At 41.2% G+C, this 14268-nt stretch overlaps 1 protein-coding gene across 2 annotated transcripts in view; it reads right to left on the bottom strand.

Moving 5' to 3' along the window:
• CDK17 (cyclin dependent kinase 17) overlaps nucleotides 1-13624 on the bottom strand; it is a 129942-nt gene extending 116318 nt beyond the window's left edge. The window contains exon 1 of one of the 2 annotated variants that reach the window (XM_061639525.1): nucleotides 13150-13624. The gene's annotated coding sequence lies outside the window, so the exon portion shown is untranslated. The remainder of the gene's footprint in view (nucleotides 1-13149) is intronic. The other variant, XM_061639524.1, reaches the window with a different exon arrangement.
• Between the last annotated feature and the right edge of the window lie 644 nt (nucleotides 13625-14268).

The raw sequence follows: 14268 nt of genomic DNA, 5'->3' as shown, positions 1-14268 counted from the left end.
GTTAAAGCAGCTTATTTTTAAATTCCAATGAAACAGGCAAGTGTTACTAGTACAGAGCAAAGGTGTATAATGTATGTTTCCCACTCTACAGCTGAATCTCCTAACTTGGAAATGGCTTCTGAAACAACCAGATGTTAGGCCTTTGCACAGCTGCTAATATCTCCCACAGCTTCTGACTGTAGAGGCAGATGCAGGAGGCACTGGGGGAGCAAAGATGTTAGAAACCAGACTAGCACCAGTGCAAGTGTAGCACCGAGCTCCTTGAGGGAAAGGCAGCATATAAACCTAACAAAAGTGCTCACTTCAGCAGCACATATAAATGCAACAAAGAAATGAACTGCCATGAAGACTGACAAAGGAAGGAAGGGGACAATTTGTGCCAGAGAGGGAATGGAGAGTGCATTCCTGAGGCTGGCTCACAGACTGCAGGTAGTTGTTACGTTTCCACCAGGGTTATTATATGCATGAAATAAAACTGGCCAATCCTACATCAGCTTGAACTACAACTCCCACCAGTTCCAGCCAGTATGGTCAATGAACATGAATGATACAAGTTGGGGGATTTGTCCATCCATGCAGAGGAGGCCAGGTTGGGAAAGCCTGTTCTAAGTAGATCACCATTAGTTTCCTTGAGACAGAATGCAAATAAATTGATAAAATCTAATAAACAAGCAAACAAATAACAGTAGCAAGATGCAGAACATATTTGAAAAGGTATAGTTTACTAATACAAGAAAAAAATAGTTCAGAAAAGATGCTTTCCTTTTACTTCATCCCTGGTACTCCCTTTATCAAGCTCTGCTCCCTCCCAGCCAATTATCCTAGGCATGTTGTCTGCTTTGAAGAGCAGAAGGATTTTCTTTGTGGTGAAACGCTGTGTCCACTGCCGGCCTTGCTAACAAAAATGCAAGGAAATAATTTGCAGAGTAAGAAGCCAAAGTTTATTTTTTCTCAGTACTTTCTAGAGTTCTATGCTAACTATTATTGGGTGACAATGGACTTGATTAACCACTTGACTTCTTATATGAGAGCTTTATTTGATTCATATCCAAGCACACAGTATTATATAGATTCGAAGCACAGCACATATCATACTAGAAAAATAAATGTATGGGAAAAACATTCTACAGAAGAATGCTTGAAAAATGGATTCGTTTAAAAAGGAAATTCAGGGTGTGTCTAGACTAAGAAAACCTGTGCTGCCAGTAAACAAAATTTAAAGGAAATGACTGAAGCGCTGTAATCTGATACCTGAAAAACTGGACAAGACAAAGCAAATACAAGTATCACCTCAAAATATTTCACTAACAAAATTAAAACATATAGCCATAAACCAGTCCTCTATCTACAAATAGTTCTCCAGCTTTATAAACAACTACAAGTATGCAATCATAACTAATCTTAAAACATATGCAAGTCGCAACAGCAATACATTTTTGGAAGAACAGTTCTATTTTTTAGTTAATTTAAGAGAGGAATGGAAAAGCAAAATTATGCAATTCCTGCCAATTAGCCATCTTAAAGGCAACCTGAGACACATGCTAGTCTATAACTAACCCCAATAATTAATCTGCCATCACTTTTAAAGGTTCACAAATGATTAAGCAATTGTAGAGTGTGTTTTTCAAATCCTCCAACAAAATAGTAATTGCATGGATTTTAGGATCATTTAAGCATAGCTACCATGGTTTCACAAGTACATACTTATGATTATGTTGCTGCGATTTATTTTATGCTGGAAACTACAGAGCAGAGTTGAAGTCTACCATACTGATCTTCAAAGTTACAAATAGCTCAATGTTATATTTCCCTTTTGAGGCTCTAAATGGTCGTAACCATATTCCTTACATTTCAACTCTCTCATATATTTGTGTTGCTGTTTGGTAATGAAAAGTGACTGCAGCACTGTAAATGAATAACATGGTTTTGTGCAAACGGCATACTGCCATAAGTTGGAATAGACTTGAAGGCAGTACATTTACATTTAGTATATATACCTCACAAACAGTGACACCACATAAGTTGCCTTTATTAGAAGAAAACTCTTAATTTCCATTTAAAGTTTCCACAAAGCTAGAGGAATGTAGCAATATGAAGCTGAAGGTTAATGCAATCATAACATTAACCACGGCTTTGTGCCCTAATGTTGGTTAAGATCCCAAATAAAACCATGCTTAAGCTAATGTGAAGGAATAGGACTTTTAGCTAATTTTGTGTTTGGCTGCTTTTTGCTTTAGAGCTAGAGTGGAAAACCTGAGGGCCTCCAGATGTTGGTGAACTACAACTCCCATCATCCCTAACCATTGGTCATGCTGGCTGGGGCTAATGGGAGGTGGAGTTCAACAACATCTAGAAGGCCACATGCTCCCCACCTTTGTTTTAGAGGCTCTCCTACACAGAAGAGTCTTTCACAGGGGGCGGTTTTGCTCAGGAGGGCCAAAGTGTTCAGCCTGGTAATTAAGGAGAAAATGAACTAAGATTCTGTTCCTCTTCTTGACTAAAATGCTGGGAGGGGAAGTTAAAATACCATATGTAAGCCAAGCTAGAAAATACAGTAGTTAGTTAGACTTGAAGTGTTGCAAGAGAGAACAACGGTGAAACGCTTTAAAAGAACTGGAATACTAGAAAGTGTCGGAAGGAATGATGGGGACACCGCAGCAGAAAGGAACATGGAGAAAGCTGCAAAGGAACCCAGAAGCTGAATTAAGGGATGCAAACTGATAAGTACTGGCTCAGTTAAGGAAACTGCTGGATACGTTTATCTTTATTTTTATTTGCTATTATGGGTGACTACTCAAATAGTAAGTGGGCTTTTTTCCTAAAGTAATTTTCTTACTAAAACTATCAGTAAAAACAGTTATTTTGTAAAAAGTCAGTGTGGCACCTACTTGTTCCCACCCACTGACCCACCCCACTCTACCCAGTACAGGGAATTCAAAAATGTGCAGGCAGCTGTGGAGAAAAAGATCCTTGGTGGCAGTAACCTGCTCTAGGACCTCTGGATGAAGAACGAGTAGTAGTAGTAGTAGTAGTAGTGGTGGTGGTGGTGGTAATAATAATAATAATAATAATAATAATAATAATAATAATAATAATAATAATAATAATAATAAGGGGGTTTGGCTGTTCTGTTTGCTTCCCTTCACTGCTGTGGTGCAGGTGATAGCCTGTGCCAACACAACTTGCAAGTTAAGCACTCTCCCAAGAGGCTGTGTATAGGGAGACACCAGTGATCTGCACCTTAAAAGCAGAGAAGCCAGACCATTACTCCACCCAGCCCACTATGGTCTGCTCTGACTGTAAGCCTTAGTCTTGCCTAGTCCTGCTCCCCAAAATCCTGTAAAGCAGGGAATGCCAGGTATTGACTTACATATGATCTACCAACATACAATGGATACATCAACAATAATTTACGACAGATTTCTTTCAATCCACAGAGGAATTATTTTTAAAAGTGGAATTATTTTTAAAACTACCATTGTTTCTCAGGCTACTTTAATGAAAATTAGTTAAATTATACTATAAAGGCTTTGTGAAAGCTTCTCAGCAATTCCATTTTTGGGTCATAACAAAGCCAGCATTAACCGCTTAAGTGTCATAGCCCAAATATACTTCATGTTTTAACATTTGTTCAAAAAAGTCTCTATTACAGCAATCTAGCTCAAATTCAACAGAATGGCCTGTTCCTGGTACGCTTTATGTAGTTTGGCCCCTCTGACATTTCCCCTCCCCCACCTCCGGCAATCTATTGGTTTGACAAGAACTCCTGTTTATGTACATATATTACCAATAAGGACAATTATTTTGAATCCACAGTCTTGATTTTAGATGCATTTATTTAACAGATTTTAACCTGCCTTTCAGAGTTCCTGCCCTCAAAAGGCATTTTACAGTTATAAATAAATTCAAAAACCTTAATCATGTATCAGATAATCATTAAATAACATTTAAACATTACAATAACACAAAAAGATAACAGCTAAAAAATTTCAAACAAGGAAAATAGCTTAAGCATCATAATCATTAAATAACATTTAAACTTTAAAATAATATTAAAAGATTGCAGCAGCTAAAAAAACTTTTCAAACAGGGAAATAAACAGTGTATGTTCTTTATGAATAAGAATAGTATTCAACAATACCTCTATCTTTCTTAGAAAAGCAATAACCATGTGGCGGCACTAGATGAAATGGCATCATATATTGATTGAATTACTTAGAATATGATTTTCAGTAACATCTTCTTGTTTTTATGTTTACAAAGTTTTCTTCATTCACTCTCAGCTTACCGTATCTCTCAGAGTTGCAAAAATAAAAGTGGGAAGAAAAGGAAGATGCAAATACTGTATATGATGACATATTCACAGACCATGCAGGGGCGGAGGGACATGCACAAAGCCAGCCCTCTTCCCACTGCTTTAACGGCAACACTCCACAGTTCTGATATTGTACAGCAAAAAACCAACCCCAAAAGTTTGCCCACACACAAATCATATGTAGCTTGGCTGAACCAACTCTCAGCCTAACCTACCTCATAGGGTTGGAAAGACTCCATACACACACACTGGAGATGTAAAAATACATGTTAAATGTACTGCCTTCAAGTCGATCCCGACTTATGGTGACCCTATGAATAGGGTTTTCATGGTAAGTGGTATTCAGCGGTGGTTTACCATTGCCTTCCTCTGAAAATACATAAAAAATGTAAACGTACTGCCTTCAAGTCGATTCCGACTTATGGCGATCCTACGAATAGGGTTTTAATGAGTTTGAGAGGCAGTGACTGGCCCAAGGTCACTCAGTGAGCTTCATGGCTATTTGGGGATTCGAACCCTGGTCTCTCAGGTCATAGTCCAACACCTTAACCACTATGCCACACTGGCTCTCCCCTGAAAATACATACACTCCATATAATAGTTTATTATCAAAACCAGTTGATAATTGCAGAACATTTTTTTAAAATCAGTATTAGTTACCTGCCAATCAACAGTTGTGACCACCTAATTAAGCCTTGCCTAATTGCTTAAAAATAGGATATGGGGAGGAGAGAAAAAGAGAGATTAACAACACAATCCTATGTGTGTACTCAAAAGTTCCAATGACTTACAACACAATCCTAAACATATCTACTCAAAAGTAGGTCCTATTGAATTCAATGGGGTGATGAGATACTACAAATAAAATACATACAAAAAGTCAGGAAAGCAGGCATCCCCCCCTTCATGCTTTGATTGCTACATTACACTCTTGACTTCTTACAAACAAACCTCTTTGCAAAGGCAGTTTGCATTTGCCATTTTGTGTGTGGAAGTGGGGGATTCTTTAACACCCACTCACATTTACTGTGTAGTAGAATACGTAGAAAATAACTCTAGGGAATACCTGATGATCAAACAGAGATTACAAAGAGACAAGCCATTAGCCAGAGAGGAGCAAACAGCAGCTTTTGATTCTCTGGTGACCAGTCATCAATCACAGCTCTGACTTTATCCACTGGCTAAAGATTGAAGGATTGGGGACGTGGAGCAGCAGGCCAACTCATTTCACAGAAATGGGAGGGGGCCTCACATTTCAGTGTCTAGTTTTGGTTCTACAGCAGGTAGAAAGTTGCTTTTTTTAAAAAAAGAAAAAAGGGTAAGAGTCTGGGTCGTCTGCTGGCCCCGAGCCCATTAGAAACCTACCCTTTCTACCTGTCTGCTGGCAGCCCTGAACACACATAACCTTAATATAAATGAAGGAAACCAATGTTACAGCTGTTGTTAAAGTGGCTTTTGGAATTCCTATATACACTTATTCAGAAGTAGGCCCCACTAGGTTCAATGGAGATTACTGCCAGGTAAGCGTGCACTAGATTGCAGCCTAAGTCAGAGATCAACACTACAATCTTATGCACACTTACCCAGGAATAAGCTTCCTTCAAAGTAAACATACATATAGCATTTGGGATGTTAAATAAATACAGAGGACTCATTCAAATGTAAATGTAGAATTCTGCACAGTACGTATCAAGCTTCAATAATTGAACAAGCAGTATTTACAGCATCCAGTGCATTTCATGGATGAAACTTTTGAAACGAGGTTGAAACTTTTGAAAGGCATATTGCCAATGTTTCAAGGAGGCATGATATAGTAGTAATGGGAGACTTCAATTACTCCGGTATCTATTGGGAGACAAAGTCTGCTGAACACGGCACCTCCAAGAAACTCCTAACTTGTGTTGCTGACAACTTTCTCCTATAGAAAGTGGAGGAAGGAACTAGAGGATCAGCTATCCTTGATTTGATTCTAGCCAACAGAGATGAGTTAGTGGATGAAGTGGCAGAAAACTCTGGGGGAAAGTACCCATGTTATACTTAGGTTCTTCATTTTAAAGGAAACAAAAGCTGATATGTGTACCCTGGACCTCAGAAACGCCGATTTTAATAAACTCAGAGCAATGATAAATAAGGTCCCATAACAAGCAACACTAATGAGAAAAGGGGTCCAACATGGGTGGGAATTTCTAAAAAAGAAAATTCTAAAGGCACAATTACAAACAATTCCAACAAGGAAAAAAAGGTGGAAAACAGCGTAAGAAGCCAATGTGGCTTTACAAAAAGCTTTTAGAGATGACCTGAAAAGAGAAAAGTACACATATAGGAAGTAGAAGGACACACCACAAAGGAAGATTATAGATAGGTACCACAGAATTACAGGGATGGCATCAGGAAGGCTAAAGCGGAGAATGAGCTGAGGTTAGTGAAGGATGCTAAAAGCAACAAAAAAGCTTTCTTTAGGTACATCCATAGTAAAAGACAGAGAAAGGAAATGGTGGTTCAGCTACTCAATGAGGATGGCAATATGATAACAGATGACAAAGAAAAGGCAGAAATGCTCAATTCTTACTTTGGCTCAATCTTCTTCCAAAAGAGGTTTTGTGACCCTGCTGGCAAATGTGAAGTACAAGTTTAAGGGGCAGGAATGCAGCTTGAGATTGACAGACAAATGGTCAAGGAATACCTAATTACTTTAAATGAGATAAATCTGTTAGGCCCGATGAACTGCATCCTAGAGTAATGAAGGAACTGGCTGAAGAACTCTCAGAACCACTGTCTATGAAATCATGGAGATGGTTGAAGTGCCAGATGTCTGGAGGAGGGCTAATATTGTCCCTATCTTCAAAAAGGGCAAGAAGGAGGAACCTGGGAATTACAGATCAGTCAGTCTGACATCAATCCCTGGGAAAATTCTGGAGCAGATTGTAAAGCTGTCATTCTGTAAGCACAACAATGCAGTGATTACTAGAAGCCAACATGGATTTATCAAGAACAAATCCCACCAGACTAATCTTATCTCAGTTTTTGATCGGGTAACTTCTCTGGTACACTGTGGGAATGATGTGGACATAATATATCTCAACTTCAGTAAAGCTTTTGAGAAAGTGCCCCATGGTATTCTGATTAGCAAGCTAGCTAAATGTGGGCTGGATGGAACAACAATCAGGTAGATCCACAACTGGCTAAAGAATTGTACTCAAGGAGTGCTTATCAATGGCTCCTTATCAAAATGGGGGGTAGTGAGTGGGGTACCACAGAGCTCGGTCCTGGGCCCAGTGCTGTTCAACAGTTTTATTAACGACTTGGATGAGGAGGTGCAGAGAATGCTTATCAAATCTGCAGATGATACAAAATTGGGAGGGATAGCTAATACCCTGGAAAATAGAAACAAAATTCAAAGGGATCTTGACAGGCTGGAGCATTAGGATGAAAACAACAGAATGAAATTTAACAGGGATAAATGCAAAGTTCTACACACCTAGGAAAAAGAAACCAAATGCACAGTTATAAGATGGGAGATACTTGGCTTAGCAATACTACTTGCCGGAAGGATCTTGACATTGTTGATCACAAGCTGAGTATGAACCAACAGTGCAATATGGCTACAAAAAAGGCAAATGCTATTTTAGGCTGCATTAACAAAAGTATAGTTTACAAATTGTGTAAAGTACTACTTCCCCTCTATTTGGCACTGGTTAGGTCTCATCTTAGGACCCTCCATGGCACAGAGCGGTAAGTGGCGGTAACGCAGCCAAAGCTCTGCTCACGGCTAGAGTTCGATTCCAACGGGAGGAAGTCGAATCTCCGGTAAAAGGGGTCGAGGTCCACTCAGCCTTCCATCCATCCGTGGTCGGTAAAATGAGTACCCGGCGTATGCTGGGGGGTAAAGAAAGGCCGGGGAAGGAACTGGCAATCCCACCCCATATATATGGTCTGCCTAGTAAACGTTGCAAGACGTCACCCTAAGAGTTGGAAACGACTCGCACTACAAGGGCGGGGACACCTTTACCTTTTAGGTCTCATCTTGAGTACTGCATCCAGTTCTGGACACTGCATTTTTAAGAAGGATGCGGACAAACTGGAACAGGTTCAGAGGAGGGCAACAAGGATCAGGGGCTGGAAGCAAAGCCCTATGAGGAGAGATTTAAAGAACTGGGCATATTTAGCCTTCAGAAGAAAAGACTGAGGGAAGCTATGTCTTAATCTTCAAGTACTTGAAAGGTTGTCGAACAGAGATGGGCCAGGATCTCTTCTCGATTATCCCAGAGTGCAGGACATAAAATAATGGGCTCAAGTTATAGGAAGCCAGATTTTGGCTGAACATCACAAAAAACTTCCTAAGTGTTAGAGCAGTATTACAATGGAACCAATTACCTAAGGAGGTGGTGGGCTCTCCAACACTGGAGGCATTCAAGAGGCAGCTGGACAGCCACCTGTAGGTTAAGCTTTGGATTCCTACATTGAGCAGGGGGTTGGACTCGATGGCCCTATAGGCCCTTTCCAACCCTATGATTCTATGGGACTCTTGCAAAAAGGGGTAAGGGATTCTTCTGCATCACATTTTAAGTTGCCATGTATATAATCCTCAGAATAGCACATAGGAACCTGTCTTATACCAAGTTAGACCACTGGCCAATCTAGTTCAGTATTGTCTACACTGACTGGCAGTGGCTCTCCAGAGTTTCGGACTGAGGAAATGCCCAACCCTACCTGAAAATTGTGGGGCCTGAATCTGGGACCTTCCTTATGCATACAAAGCAGATGCTCTACCACTGAGCTACAGCCCTTTCTCAAAGAATCACAAATCACCGTACAAGGCACAAATGGATTGCACTGAGGAAAGAATTTTCTTTTATCTAACCTAGTGGTTCCCAAACTTTTTCCCCCCAGAGACCACACAGAAATTGCTGAGGGTCTTGGCGGACCATTTAATGATTTTTCTGCCTGTTGTAGCAATTGTAATGCACTGTGCTAGCTGCTGAATGCTTTTTAATTGTATTTTTATTGCTTCTTTTATTTTTTATACACTGTATTTTATTGTATTCCATAAAATTCAAATTCAAACGATGTGGTGTAAGAAATAAAACAAGCCATTAAAATCCAATTAATAATCAATATGAATATTTAATGTGATGGATGTACCATCTCCTGTCTTCAAACACAAATCCACAGACATGCCACCGTGGACCACAGACCAGAGTTTGGGAACCCCTGATCTAACATCTCCAACTGTACAAAACATTATATAGCAAACACTATAAACTTTATATTACAGTGCAAAATGCTGCATATTTTACTGTATATTATATACTCTAAAATCTTTAAATATATAAAATGTTCAAAGTATCAAAATCTAAAATTTATTGGGAACTGGCTCTCCCACATCCTAGCTAGACATAGATCTATGTACACTCTATTGGATTAATCAAAATACAGAACATCTGCAAGGGAAGGTAGAAAATACACACAACGGTCTTCTAAGAAGTCAAAAGAAAGTAAAAGACAAAGTTGAGACAAATGTGGGAAGCAGAGGAAAGAGGGATCAAGCCTATGAGAGTTTTGGAGAAGGCAGGCAGGTTTTGGAAGGATTGATAACGCGGCACCTAACAGCAGATGGAACAGATACATAGAAATAAAAAGTAGATCAAAGTATTCCATAAAATGAAGTAACATCTGATAAGTATAAAAGATGCTGGTATCAGAGCTTGGAAAAGTTACTTTTTTGAACTACAATTCCCATCAGCCCAATCCAGTGGCCATGCTGGCTGGGGCTGATGGGAGTTGTAGTTCAAAAAAGTAACTTTGCCAAGCTCTGGCTGGTATGTACTTTACATTCCACTTACCAGGAAGTAAATCCATTGAACCTCATGGGGATTATTTCTGAGTAGACATGTACAGGATTGCATTGTAAATTATGACCAAAGAGACTAAATCATACTCATTGAATCCACAAACTCTGTAAATATTCAAGGCTACCATGTTCTGAGAGAAGAAAAAATAGGCAAACTATTTTCTAAAAATAATACAGTAAATATATCTTGTTTATCAATGGCTCTTTTATTTTACACCTTTAGGTATTTTAAATATGAAATGCTTAAGCATGAGTACTGACTGCTATTTTTCAGTGATACTACATTATATATTTCAGCTATAGGCATGGAAAAACACACATGCAACACTGAAGAACTGGTCATGCAGAATATTATCAGCTGTCATACGTTAGCAATCCAGTACTAGCAAATTTAGAATATCAATGAAAATATTTGTGAAAGCAAGCATGAAAACAATTCACCTGAAGCTATTAACTTCACTCATCTTATTGAAAGTACTCTGAAGATTCTAGTCTGCTTGCTTCTAGCAAGCCTAGAGCTTTGCCATCAATTTCAATAAAACATCTTCTGTTCAGCCCCTCCAAAATACACCATACCCTTTTTCATGTCTCAAGAGAAGAGACAAAGATAGCAATCCTAAACAAATTACTAGGATGTGCAGGCCTCACTGAATCCAGTAGACCTCTGAATAAACATGCATAGGATTGCGCTGAAATATCAATGAACAAGTCACACTTCCACGCCACCATTTTATTTATGTTTGTCCTAAACAAATGCAGGACTTTCAGTAGCAGACTTTTGACAATTATTCCATTTTCACATTTGCGGATTAAGCACTGGGCTTGCCTAGCTAAATAGCTTAGAATCTTCAGCTTTCATTATTCACCATCTACTTTTGCTGGAGAAGAGAGAGGTTTTTAGGTCATCTAGCCCAAAATCTTTTGCAAGTTTCATACTGAAATACAGTATGATAGGGGGCCAGCATGCTGCAATTTATAAAATGTGTAGCTTTGATAGGAAGAAGCCAAGTTCAGATATCTCCTCAGCCAGGGAGTTCAAGTGTTGAACTAGTTATACCCAAGACCCTTCATTATGCAAAACAAACTTGGGGTTACCTATGTATTGTACACTCAACAGGAAGCTGCAACTAGCCAATCATGGCACCCTAATTAGTGTACTCCTATGTAAACACTTTTTAATACGTATGCTTAATTTTTAAAAAAATCTAGTGTGTAAACCAGTTTTTAGTCATATATTACCCAATGATATGGATATATTAACATGATAAAATGGGAAGATAAATTCACATCCTCTCCCCATTTTATCATTATTTCATGGGTGCTATAGAAATTAATCTTCAAACTGCCCTTTAAAAGAAGGCAACAGTACCAAGGAACAAAAACAATCAAACTCTTAAGCTACATCCCAATTTAAATGCCCTTAACTTTCCATTTTAAGGAAAAGCAGATCAATCTATTATGTATTTATCACAACAGTGAAATGTAATCTATGCATATGTCCAAATATATGTGTTTGCATGTGTACAGGCATATGTTCACATGTGCATACACATATTCACACTTTCACTTTAATCAGGATGTGCTACACAAATAAGCATATAGAATTCTGAATAGAAATAATTGGCTCTAGTTACTCTCTTGCCTCACTGTTAAGGTCCTTAGAACATTGGCAAACAGCTGATATAAACAAGATGCCAACTGAGTTTTAAGTAACTTGGACATTCTCTGCTGCTACCTAAACTGCTGCAATAAAAAGAACAAGCAGAGGATCAAGGCCAAAGAGCAAAAAGGAGCTAATCCCTTCTTGAAAACACTACAGTGCAATGGTTTCCAAAAAAATCTCAAATGGTGATTCATACCAAGTAGGGTTCCACTGTTCTTGCATAACAGGCTATTGTATTCACACTCAATCTATGACATTACAGATCCCAAAGAGGAAAGAAGGAGGGCTAGCGAGAGGGAGGTCACCATGGTTCAGGGTCAGTATGTGTTCATATATCCTGTCATTTGAAAAGTGCTTCAGGACAAAAGTAGGCAAAGGGAGAGGAGGCTGAGAAGAAGGGTGAAGAAGCTAGGAATGTAAGCGAATGACAGAATATGCCACTGATGCAGGAAATAATAAGGGACAGTTGTCAGGAAACAAACACTGTTGCCATCCTGTGAGTGGCTATGTACAAAACAGATCTGAGAGAGTGCATGATAGCAGGGTACCCCTCACATTTTGTTTAGGGGGCCTAGGCTAATAGGGCTGACTATAAAAATCGAGAGCTTTTCGTCGTCCTCTTCCAACAGTCTCCCCCGCCCCCGCCAATCTTCCATCATTCACAAAGAGAACAATGTTTAACCCTCCAGTGTCGTTATAGCCCCCGTCCTGCGTTTATCTGCACAGCTTTTCACAGGTGACACCGCCACCAGAAAGCCGCACGCCAGCAAGCTACCTAGGCCCTCCGGTGACTCCTTGACAAACGGAAATGCAAGGCAGCCCGGGCTCGGGAGAGATTCAGGTCTCTGAAATACCCCCTCTCCTCGCCCGGGAAGATGTAAGCGCACAAAACGGGAGTCAAAGCGACCCAAAAACAATCGCCACCACCACCACGTCTCATTCCCTCGCACGCAGTCGCAGTTCGGACTGTCCCTCTCCCTGTCCAACCTGGCGGGGGACAGAGAAGACAGAAAGTAAAAGATCCAAGGTCCACTTTCGTTAGCGATAATTGTTTGTGGATGTGAAAGACATCGGAGATCGGATCGGAAAAATACTTTCCCCCCCATCTAAAAACAAGACCCTCAGTTTGCTCTTCCCCACAGGCAGATTTTTCTCCTTCTGCACAGCCAAGCTCAATCTACCCCGGTAGCCCCAGCTCCACGCCGCTCCTCCTGAGCCCACCAGGCACTCGCCCAAACAGCTCTGATCCGCCTCCCCCCCCGCCCTTGACCCGCGCACACCGGAGACAATGAGGCGCCCACACCTCCGCCCCCAACTCACCAGCAACAGCAGCGCCGGTTCTCTGCCGCTCCGGCGGCTCTCGCCCTGCCCTCCGCTCCCTCCTTCCTGGCACGCTGCAGCCGCAGCCGAGCCGAGCCCCCCGCCCACCAGCGCCAACGCCGCCGCCCCTAGAGCCTCTTCCTGTTCTGCTCTGGTGCCACGGGCGGGCCTCAGGCTGGTGGCTTCTCTTCCCGGCGTAGGAGAGTCACTGTATCCCCCTCGCCAACATGGCTGCTCCCCCGGGGTTCGCTCCTCACGGCCTCCGCCGCTGCCGCGTTACTTCCTCTGCTTCGCCGCGGCCCGACTCCGGATGTTGCTTTGACGATTCCGCCGCCTAGCGCTGAGCTCGCCAAATGGGGAGCGACGGAGCGGCCGCCCAGCAGCAGAGCTCAGCGAAGAGGTAGCCGCCGCCGAGGCCAGAGTCAGTGCGACAGCTGGCGGCCGACGAGTTACCTGCAGGCGGGGCCTCCCCCTTCCCCGCTTCGTCAACCTTTCCTGACTCCAACGCGCGCTTGGAACAGCAGCGAGGGTGCGCCTCTGCCTCCTCCTCCTCCGCTCTTCGGGACAGTCAATGCCATCGCTGGCCGAAGTACCTCCCCACTCCCCTCCCGTTGCTGGGATTGAGACATTCAGACTGTGTTACTGCTACAGTGTTTTATTTATTCTTAAACTATATGTGCCAACTGTGCCTATTTACCAGTTTTGTACCTGTCTCTGGTGAATCACAGTCTCTTGTTTCTATTTTGCCTGCTGAGAAGAATCTGGAGATATGTTCCACTTTTTTATTTTTATGTTGTGCATATTGTGTTCGCCTCTCTCAAGTCCTTATTCAAATGTTTCTGAATGTGTTTGAGCAGTAGCTATCAGGATGCAATTGAAATTGATTGATGTGAGTAATATGCATTTTTAATAGACAAGCCATACAAAAATATCAGAATTCCTCACATTCCTGGCAGGACTATGTTTTGTAGCACAGCCCTGGTGGAAAAACATAGACCCAAAGCACAGGTCTTCTTGGATCCTCCTGTCCCCTCATCCACCAACAACTGCATAGCTACTAAATGTACCATAAAAATTAAGGAACAAGTGCTTCAGAGCATTATCATGGCACAAACACAT

Source organism: Rhineura floridana, chromosome 8 (assembly GCF_030035675.1).
Source record: "Rhineura floridana isolate rRhiFlo1 chromosome 8, rRhiFlo1.hap2, whole genome shotgun sequence".
In the NCBI taxonomy this organism is placed as follows: Eukaryota; Metazoa; Chordata; class Lepidosauria; order Squamata; family Rhineuridae; genus Rhineura; species Rhineura floridana.
This window is presented reverse-complemented; position numbering and strand designations above follow the sequence as displayed.